A 10,942-nucleotide genomic window follows, 5' to 3' on the forward strand; every position below is an offset into this window, starting at 1 on the left:
AAACGATATAAAGAACGCCGGAATCGGAGTTACGGTTTGGAAATGGCAAGCGATTCAAAAATGACACTGGTTTGCGATTTACAGCAAGTAGGCATCTAAATGCAATGAGATGAACATGCTACAGCACCCAAACATGACAACAAAATACATGTCAAGGATGCACACAAAATGCTTAAAAAAAGTCTAGCACTGAGCTATGGCCAATTCATCCATTAACAGGTTCAAACAAGCATGGCAAAAATGCAAATGACAAACAGATCTCAGACTTAGTGAAATTAACACTTGTCTGAAATTTCAGATCATATAGCCCTCTTCGGAGCAACAAAACAACATGCTACAGGACCTGAACATGACAAAGAAAGACATGGCATGGAGCTACTTAACAAGCTTAACAAAAGTCCCTTAGTGACCTTGAGCCAAAAGGGATCACAAAATATACTAACAAGCACACGAACATAGCAAAAACATAATCAGTTTTCAGACGGTGAAAACTGGGACATGCTGAAACATAACTCAAGTAGGCATGTTTACGAGCTCGATGCACTCACTACGGTGCAAGTCATGGCAAGACAAGCATACATCCCTTAAGAAGGAACAAAATTCAAGCTAGACATGGCAAGAACAATGGCATATCATGCACGGATCAACTACAATAACATCGGCAAAATCGCAAACAAGTTGACGATCTGCCCAAGTTCGTAACGAAGCAAAAGTAGAGCTCGATTGACTCAAGCTAGGGTGCTCCATAATTGCAAACAAAGACATGGATGGATAGAGCACTACAATATTAACAAAACTTCCTTACTGATCATCCTCAAGAGAGGACGGATCACTAGGAAACAACAAGAACATATGGCATCGTGAGATAAACAATCCCTGAAAACAGAATTAGCAAGTGCCCCACTTTGCGAGCTTGCACAAGTCACCACACACATCCTAAAAATACATGGGTTGCACCTCTAGAAAGATGACAAAACTCTTAACAAAACATATGTAGAACTCACGGGCATATCATGCACACAATAATCATGGCAAAAATGACAAAAGTGCTAAACGGAGTAGCAGATCTGACAATTAACTCAAGTAGCCCTCTTCTAATAGCATTTCGGGCATCAAGATGAGCTCAAATGAAAATGATGCAATGGAATGAAATGATGTACTCTCTGAGATGAACATTTTTATATGCTATATGCATGAATCGGAGCTATGGATGCAAAGTTACGGAGCCGTGAACATGTGCACTTGAGCTAGGGTTTTCTAAGAAAGTCAACAGGAAAAAAAAACCGATCTCAGATCTGGCCGGGCGCGAACTTCGAGGATGGCCGGGGTCTTCGCCGGAGTTCCTGTTAACCGGAGAGGAGAGGAGGCCGGGGAGGCGCGGGGACCCGAGGGCGGCGATGGCGCGGCGGCGAGGTGGCTGCCGGCCTCCGGGCGGCGCGGCGAGCTGGGCGGCCGCGGCGGAGTTCGCCAGAGCCGGGATCTGTGGCAGCGCGGCGAAGGCCGAAGGACGCCGGCGAGCGGCGCGGGTGGCGCGCCCGGTCGGAGCGGGTGGCGGGAGGAGTCGGGCCGGGAGGGCCCCGCTTGGGCCCTGGCGGGCTGGCGCGCGGGCAGACGCGGCGAAGTGGGCGCGGTGGCGGCGCGAATCGCAGAGCGCCACGTGGAGACGGCGGCTGAATCGGACACGTCCGGCCGTCCGGATTTTGTCCGGCGGCTGGAGGAGGAGGGGGACTAGGGTTTCACCCGTGATTTCGGATGGGGAGATATTTATAGGCATAGAGGGAGCTAGGAGAGTCCAAATGAGGTGCGGTTTTCGGCCACGCGATCGTGATCGAACGCTCTAGATGATGGAGCAGAGTTAGGTGGGTTTTGGGCCAAATTGGAGGGGTGTTGGGCTGCAACACACACGAGGCCTTTTCGGTCCCTCGGTTAACCGTTGGAGTACCAAACGAAGTCCAAATGGTACGAAACTTGACAGGCGGTCTACCGGTAGTAAACCAAGGCCGCTTGGCAAGTCTTGGTCCAATCCGGAAATGTTTAATCCCCACACACTAAAGAAAGCTAGAAATGACCACCGGAGGAGAACGAAGCGCCGGAATGCAAAACGGACAACGGGGAAAATGCTCGAATGCATGAGACGAACACGTATGCAAATGCATTGCACATGATGACATGATATGAGATGCATGACAACGATAACAACACCGGAGACAAAAACCCGAACCCGAGAAAATAAAATAACTTAACGCCGGAAACGGCAAGAGTTGGAGTACAAATAGGGAAAGTTACATCCGGGGTGTTACAGGCGCTTGGGTGGTGGCCCACCCGTGGCTCCGCTGGGACTTTACTCCTTTAGTGGTCTACCACCGGGGACCTCCTATGTGACGCATTTTGCGTCATCACAAGAGCTCGATGCACAAGGGCGACGCAGGACTGAGCCGGCCCATCGAGCGAAAGCACAACGACGTAAAAATCCCTGGAAAACAAATATCCTATGCTAGGTTTCGATCCTACGATCTCGCTCACACAAAACCGGACCACGATCAGCTAGCCACTCCACCACAAAGCTGTTGTCGAACATTAAGTCGCCAAATACTTTAACATCAGACAACATGGTTGAGATTTTGGGGAAAACATTTTAGAAACATTTCTTAATAATTTTGAACAATTTGAAATACCGCAAATATTTTGTTGATATTCCAAGCTTTCTTTCTGAAAAATGTGAACAATTTTTGTAATCCGAATTTAGAAAAAACAATAACCGTTTTTTTGCAAAACCTAACAGTTTCCTAAAACGTGAACAATTTTGGAAAAATTGAATATTTTCTGACATTGTGATTTTTTTGAAAAACAAAGAAACATTTCTAAAATTCTTGAATATTTTTTTAAACACAGAACATCTTTCTGAAATTGAGAAGAAATTTTGGAAATGAGAACAAATTTTGAAATTCCTGTACATTTTCTGAAACATGATCATTTTATGAATGACATTTTGAATATATTGTGAAAAAGAGAAGTATGTTAGAAATTCCTGAACATTTTTTGAAAACATGAACATAACAAAATTCAAAACGAGAACATTTTTTTAAATTACTGAACATTTTCTAAAACACGAACATTTTTTAAAATTGTCAACAAAATTTTAAAACAAAAACATTTTTTGAAAATCCTGAAAGACTTTTTGAAACACGAACATTTTTTGAAATTGTGAACAAAATTTGAAATGGGAACATTTTTTGAAAATTCCTGAACATATTTTGAAATTGAAAGCAAATTTTGAAAACGACAACTTGTCATAAAATTCTGAATAAACATTTGAAATTCTCAAACAAAAGAAACATGAAAAAGAAAAAAACGAAAGAGCAAAGAAAATAAAAGAAAAGAAAACAGAAAAAGAAAAGAGAAAATTAAAATGAAAAAGAAAGAGTAAAAGAAAAGAAAAGAAACAAAAAGGTAAAAAAGGAAATAAAAGAACCGGTTCAGTAACCTCCTAGAAGGTTCCCAAAACCAGAAAAAAAAACCGTTGAAAACTACCTAGAAGATTTCCAAAACTGGATTCGCTTTAACGTTTGAGCGGGACGGCCCTAACGCTCATCGATCTGCATGTGTGCGTTTCCTTGACTACTTGCCGTAGAAAGCGGCAAATTGGAATTTCCCTATCGCCAAAGGTCCCAACGGTAGGGTACCTGGTCTACCACCGCCACCTTTAGCGATAGTTTTTTTTCGAGAGTACGCCAATGGCGTACCGTAATTTTATAGAAGGAAGAAAGTGAATACAAGAGGCTAGCAAAGGATGCGTACATCCTTGCAAGCGGACTCCACACAACACGCTAGGCTACTCTCTCACGAAACGATCTAATCCTCCTACTCCAACCCCTACTCTCTTGAGGTCCAAAATGTCAACGACAATAAGATGCCATAGCTGCGTAGGCGTCACGGTCTGTTGCCTCCTGTCAAAGACTCTCCCGTTGCGTTGCTTCCAGAGAGCCCACGCCGTGATCATGACCAAAGTATCGAACCACATCGCTCGGCGCGGTGAAACTGCCTCCTCGCGTGCAACCACCACTCCAACATCGTGCTACCAGCGTCCGGCGCCGGGATATCCATGTTGCACTCATTGATGGCGTAGTACCAGACCTCCCTCGCAAAAACGCATTGCAAGAGGATGTGCTCAGCGTTGTCTTCCTCTTGGAGACAGGTGTAACATGACGATGGCAGGGCCTGCAAACCGTGCCTAGCCCGACGATCCGAAGTCCAAATGCGATGTTGGATGGCCAGCCACATGAAGATCTTGCATCTAAGGGGGGGCCCAGCTCTGCCAAATGCACGCGGCGAAGGACGATTTCTCCATCCCGAGACAAAGTCTGTGATATACCGAGCGAGCCGTGTAGACTCCAGAAGCGTCCGCAGGCCATGTGTAGAGATCGTCCGAGTGGGCGTCTCTCGGGACCATGGCGATTGCCCGACCAAGATGTAAGAGCTGCAGATGTGCCGAAAAAGAAAGATCACCCTTGATGTCCTGCAGCCAAGCATCGTTGTCAAGTGCTTGCTCCACCGTGCGCCGATTGTGGGTGCGTGTATCAACCAGACCATAGATCAGTGGCGCGATGTCAATGGCAGCGAACCCACGAATCCATCCATCACTCCAAAACAATACTCTGATGCCCGCCCCCACCTTGATGCACACCAGGCTATCAAAGACCCTCTTCGCCATGCAGTCTGTGACCATGGGAAGGCCCTGCCAAGGTCTATACTGGTCTGTGCGGCGCAGCCACTCCCAACGGACTCTCAGCGCCAGTGCTTGTTGCATGAGGGATTTGATTCCCAAACCACCATACTCTGTAGGACGACAGATAGAATTCCACGCGACGAGGCATTGTCCTCCATTGACCTTCTCCTTCCCCTTCCAGAAGAAGGCTCTCATCCATCTGTCCAGCTCATCAAAGACCCAATCTGGAGCCTCTGTGACCATGAAGTGGTGGACCGGCTTGGCAGCTATCACAGATTTGACAAGGATAAGTCTGCCAGGCCGTTGGATGAGCCCTCGTTGCCATGCAGGGACGAAGTGCTTGGCATGATCAAGCATTGGTTGCCACTCCGCACGGGTCAATTGCCTGATCGCGAGCTGCAGACCCAAGTATTTGCATGGGAAAGTTCCCTCCTGGCAATGGAGCATATTGGCCACGCGCCGACGATCCGCATCGCTTCCTTTGATAAGAATAGCCGAAGACTTAACATAGTTCACCCTCAGGCCTGACGCCTGGCCAAAGATCTGTAGCACTTGTCTAACAAACTGTAGATCAGTCGCCGAAGGTCTGACGAAGAGCGCGACGTCGTCCGCATATATAGATAGGCGCTGCATGGCCGAAATCCCCGGGAACGAGCTGATAACTCCCTCCGTCGCTGCTATGCTGATGATCTTCGACAACACATCCATGGCGATGACAAATAGGAGGGGTGAGACCGGATCACCTTGTCTAAGACCTTTGGCATGAGTAAAACTCCTTCCTGGCACTCAGTTAACTATCACTTTGGTGTTTGCCGTGTGGAGGAGGGCCGCAATCCAAGCAATCCACTTTTGCCTGAAACCAATGACACGAAGCACCTCAAAAAGGAATGGCCAAGACAGGGAATCGAAGGCCTTCGAAATGTCGAGCTTGAGGAATACTCCAGGGATCTTGCAGGCATGAATCTTCCTCGCAACTTGCCTAACTAAGAGGAAGTTGTCGTGCAACGATCGACCGGAGATGAATGCTGACTGGTTGGCACCCACGATCTCAGGCATTTTCCTTCTGACCCTGTTAGCCAGCAGCTTGGCAAAGAGCTTGCTAGTGCTATGCGGGAGGCTAATGGGGCGATAATCTCCAATTTCCTCGGCATCTTCCTTTTTAGGGATCAGGACGATGTGTGCGCGGTTCAGTCTGCAAAACCCACGAGAATCTCCCACGTAGAGCTTTAGTAACACGGCCATGACATCCCGCTTGATAATAGGCCATGCTCGCTGATAAAAGGCACCTATGTAGCCGTCAGGGCCCGGCGCCCGATCCGGGGGCAATCCTTTGATTGTTTCCCAAACTTCGTCCTCTGAGAAGATTTGCTCCAAATCATGCAGATCGCTAGCTTCATAACCAAGAAAGTCCAGATCGATGCCGGCCTCTCGTGCCTGCGCCTGCCCGAGGGAATTCTCAAAAGCAGCAGTGAAGATCTCCCCCTTGAGATCAGGATCCGTGATGATCTCGTCTCCGTGCTTGATGTGGGGGATGAAATTCTTAGATCTCCTTCTGTTAGCCACCGCCTGGAATAGTTTAGTATTGGCGTCCCCCTCCCTGATCCACCTGATCCTGGATCTCTGTCTGTCGATGGTCCTTTCGAGCGAAGCAAGACCCAGTAGCGCAAGTTTCAGAGATCTCCTCAACCACAACTCTGCTTGCGTGAGCTGCCTCGCCTCCTGGGCACGATCAAGCCGCAGAATGACGTAGTTGGCCACCGCCATTTGCACTTTGATGTTGCCCGTCTTGCGCTGACCCCAGGCCTGGAGCGCAACAGCCGCATTCCTCATCAGCGCATCCAATTGCTTGAAGGGATCCACAATGGTCTCGTCACACACCCAGGCCTCTCTCACAGCCTCTTCAAAGCCCTCGAGCTTTGTCCAATAGAGCTCAAAGCGAAAGCGTTTTTTTGGATGGAAGGGAGCGCTCGTAGAGAGGTGGAGTGGCACATGATCCGAGACGTTAGTCGCTAAAGCTGGCAAGAGGCAGTCAGCGAAGGTGAGCTCCCAGTCCACAGACACAAGCACTCTATCAATTTTCGTCATGGTCGGAGAGTCCCGTTAGTTCGTCCAAGTGAATCTTCTGCCATGCATGTAGACTTCCTTAAGCTCCTGCTCATCAACAAACTCTCTGAATTTGCGCATGATTCTCCTGTTAAGATTTAGGTTGTTCTTCTCCGAAGCTCTGAGGATCATGTTGAAATCGCCGAGAACCATCCACGGCCCTTGGCAGGTGGCTCTTCTGGCCCTAAGCTCATCTAGAAACTCCAGCTTTAGTTCGTCTCCTTGCGGGCCGTAAACTCCCGTGATCCACCAGTTGGACCCATCTTTGTTGTGGACTAGCCCGGATAGACAGTTGGTATCGTGCACGAAACTGTCGATGCCCATGACCGTGGAGTCCCACGCCAACAGGATCCCTCCCCTCGTCTCACAAGCCAGCAAGTAATCATAGCCGTCGAAGGACGGACCTAAACATTGCATAACATCGAAGTGGTTAACAGTCTCCAACTTAGTCTCCTGCAGGCAAACCAAATTAACTTTGGCTGCCTGCACAAACTCCCTAACCGTCGAACGCTTAGCCGGGTTGTTAAGGCCTCGCACGTTCAAACACAGAATCTGGGGATTTAAATCCATAAGGAAGCGTAGCACTCCGGGACCGAACCACCTCAATGGACCAGCACCTCCTGCGACGTATCCTTCTCCATGTCACCATCGCTTGGCGTCACCTTGCCGAAGAGAGCGGCAATGACGCGGACATGCTAATCTCTAAGCGGGGAGTCGAACATGCCGCGAAGCTCTTCCACCAGCCCCTCATCAACGTCCATGTCGTCCGGTGCCATCCCAAGTGCCCTCATGAGAACATTCTCTGCCTTGGTCACCGTGGTGTTTCTGTTGATCGTAGGACGTTTGTTCCCCCTCGTGCTACGACGCGGCGTGAAAGGAATGGCCTCCGGCCTCAGGGACGAGGCTTGAACTTCCTGAAGTAGGGGTGGCGCCAACTTTTTCATCAGCTGCGAGAAGAACCACTTGAGCTTGGAGAAGGCCTCCACCTCCTTGGCAGTCATGCCTTCGGTGCATGTCGAGTTGACGATCTGCATGTCCTGGGGAACGCTTGAAACCGCTGTAAAATCAGCTAAAACTCCCTGAGGCGCCACGTGTGAAGCCCTACCCGCCGGACTAACCTCCTCCTGGCCATGATTGGTTGGCACACGCATGGGGTGCACGAATCTCCCGGGATCTCCCCAACCTCGCCTGATTGGCCCGCATCCGTCTCCTCCGGAACCGCAATCATGATCCTCTGGCAAGCATCATTGGTCGCCTGCTCAGGTGGGTCCAAGCGTGTCGGGGCCACCCGGTCGGCTTGGGAAGGCTCCAAGCCAACAGATGTCGCCCCCACCAATACAGGTGGGGCCTGGGGGATGGGATAGACCCGTATCTCCTTGTGGCCAGGCCCACCCTAGAAGGCCACCAGCGCTCCTGCCCCAATCATGGCGGGCTCTTGGCTGGCCGTGCTGGTCTTCTCGGGGTCCATCTGGTCAATCGCGCCAATGGCCACCCGCTCCCTTTGGCCCTCATTGGCCCGACTCGCCTCGGGGTCCTCCTGGACACCCACGTGAAGGCCCACCTGCGAAGGATGGCCCACAGGTGCAAGGATCACCTGATCCTGAACTGTCGGGGTGATCACAGTGCCGGTTGTCAGTGGGACCCGTCCCGCTGCAGCACCCCGAGGAGCCCGCGAGCAATGAAAACCCGCCACCTCACCAACCAAATTTACCGTTCGCCTGTTTGAATCCTTGGCCACTTGTGCCGCTCCCTGCGATGGCCGAACGGCATCTTGTGGGGGGCACCGCGTAGGCGCAGCAGATAGCTGGGGCGCATAGCTTTTCTGCGCGGGACCAGCCCCAACAGCTTCCTGCATCGCTGGCAGCCGCCAGCTTGACTGCCCGAGCCGACCCACCAAAGCCTGACAGTAAGTACGGCCATCACCACCAGCTCCGGTGAAGCTCGCCGGACTTCCAGCACCACGCCTGTCCGGGACCCCTCTCGTCCATGGCATGACCACCGTGTCACCTCCCTCAAAGGAATCATCCGAATCATCTAGGAGCCCGCTTTGCCCGCTACCATCTGAGCTCTCTGGCCGACGCCAGTTTTCCGGCGGGGTGAAGTCTCGCATGCGCGCGATGTGGATCAGGGTCGGGTACTCCAAGAGGCGGCTGCCGGCCGGACGCGCGTACTCCACCTGCGGCTCCGGGATCCAGATCTTCTTCTACACCGAACGAGGTCTGGGTCACGACACCACGCCCGCAACTTGAACAACGACAGATCCTCGCGATTTGCTATCTCCGGGGCCAAGCTGATAATGTCACACGAAGCGCCAAGAAGCTTAGCCGCCGTCTCCCACTCCCAGGCATGTAAAGGAATGCCCTCAATCATGATATCCACCAGAACTCTCATGACCCTAGCGGTGGCCTGAGCTTGGCGCAGCCACGGCTTGAAGAAGAGCTTGAAGCCAGCGTGCTTGATGAAGTCGGAGCCCGTGGCCAGGTTGCGCAACTCTTGCGCGGCGAAGACCACCAGGAAGTCTTCAGGGTGAAAATGATGAACAGAGAACCTGTGCCGCGGAATACCCAACTGCGCCGAAATCGCCTCCGCGGCCTCGACGCATGAGACCGCCGGACGCGCCCCACCAATGTAGGCCACAACCGCCAAGCGAAGCCTGTCCTCCATATCATCCATGGCCGGCGAGCGGCGGAGGACGCAAATGTCTCCGTCGGTCCCCTGCACCGTCAGCGGCGGGGGTCGGGGGCAGAGCGCCGGCAAGCTCGACATTGATCGTGCCGGCAGCTCCGGCAACGAATCCTATCTGGGCGCCAGCGAGATCCGCCCCGCGAGCCTGGCTGGCGAGTGCTCAAAACCCGACCTTGCCACCTTGCCGATGGCCGCCTGGCGCAGCTCCTCCACCGGGACAGGGCTACGAGGTCTCTTGCACTGGCCCGACGTATGGCCCTCAAGGTTGCAGCGGATACACAACGGGGGAAAGGTGCGGTCTTGCTTGCGGTGGCCATCCCGGAAGCAGTTGAAGCACGGGGGCCGCTCGTGCTCCGACGAGGAGGCCGACGGAGGACGCGGCGCGCCACGAGCCGCGCCGGCCTTGCGCAACGCCTTGCGCCGACGCCAACGCGCCTTCCTGGACGGACCCGGCCGTCGCCAGGCAGACCCTGCCTCGTCAGCTAGCGGCACGGCTCCCGCCTCCATGGAGCAGGCAGTGGCCGAAGCCTCAGACGGCGACCGGGCGACAGGCGAGCCCAAGAGGCCCAGACCAGAGACCACCCGCCGAGGCTGAGGAAACGCCGAGGAGACTGACTCCGGCCTCGCAGATCTGGCGGCCATGGCGCGCGAAGAACCAGAACCACGGCGGGATGGGCGACGCGGAGACGCGAACAGAATCGGGACCGGAACAGAGGAGGGTGGCCGCCGGCGGGAGGGGGTGGACACCGGGGCCGGAGTGGCCTGCGGCGGGCGCTCAACGCGGTCGATGTTTCGCGGACAGCCACGGAAGGTTTGTTAGTCACTTTGTTACATGAGCGTGATCAGTGGTGTTCGGCGGGCGTTGACCGAGGTCCACCGTCATTGACCCCAAAAGTAACCCACATAGCCTACCGTTGCGGTGTAGGGCGGTAGACCGCACGGCCAAATAGTGTTATACCTTTGTACAGGGATTAAATCGTGCTAAACTTTGGGTACAAGGTCAAAGACCGTCTTTGGCAATGGCATGTGCGATGAACAGGGCTTTCCCTTTTTCAAATGATGAACAGCGTTTTCTGTTAGGCAGACAAGAGGACGGAGGGCTTTAATTTTGTCACTTCTTATTGGTATCTTTGTCTTTAGGGGTTGGCGAACGCGTACGTAATCGAGGAAACCCAGTCAACCGGTGGCTGCTACATCCACTATAATCTCGACAGCCGAGGCTGAAAAATGCAGTGGCTGCCTAACGATCGGCCGATCCATTGCAGTCCGTACGGGCGCAGCAGGTTGTGTGGAGGAGATTACGGAGGTCCGCCGCACCACGGCCGGCCGTCGTCGTGTCTGTTTACTGCGGCGGTTGGCCCTGCCCCACCAACTGATCTTTTTCTCGATCGGCCCCGCGCGCGCCCCCGCCCGTTGAACGATCACCGT

The 10,942-nt window shown here is 52.6% G+C and overlaps 1 pseudogene; it reads right to left on the reverse strand.

The window, feature by feature from the left end:
* Positions 1-8,222: 8,222 nt before the first annotated feature.
* On the reverse strand, positions 8,223-9,502 carry LOC147959182 (uncharacterized; annotated as a pseudogene).
* Positions 9,503-10,942: the final 1,440 nt, after the last annotated feature.

The sequence above is a fragment of the Triticum urartu genome, chromosome 7A (genome assembly GCF_056163025.1).
Source record: "Triticum urartu cultivar PI428250 chromosome 7A, HENAU_Tu73, whole genome shotgun sequence".
Taxonomy (NCBI): Eukaryota; Viridiplantae; Streptophyta; class Magnoliopsida; order Poales; family Poaceae; genus Triticum; species Triticum urartu.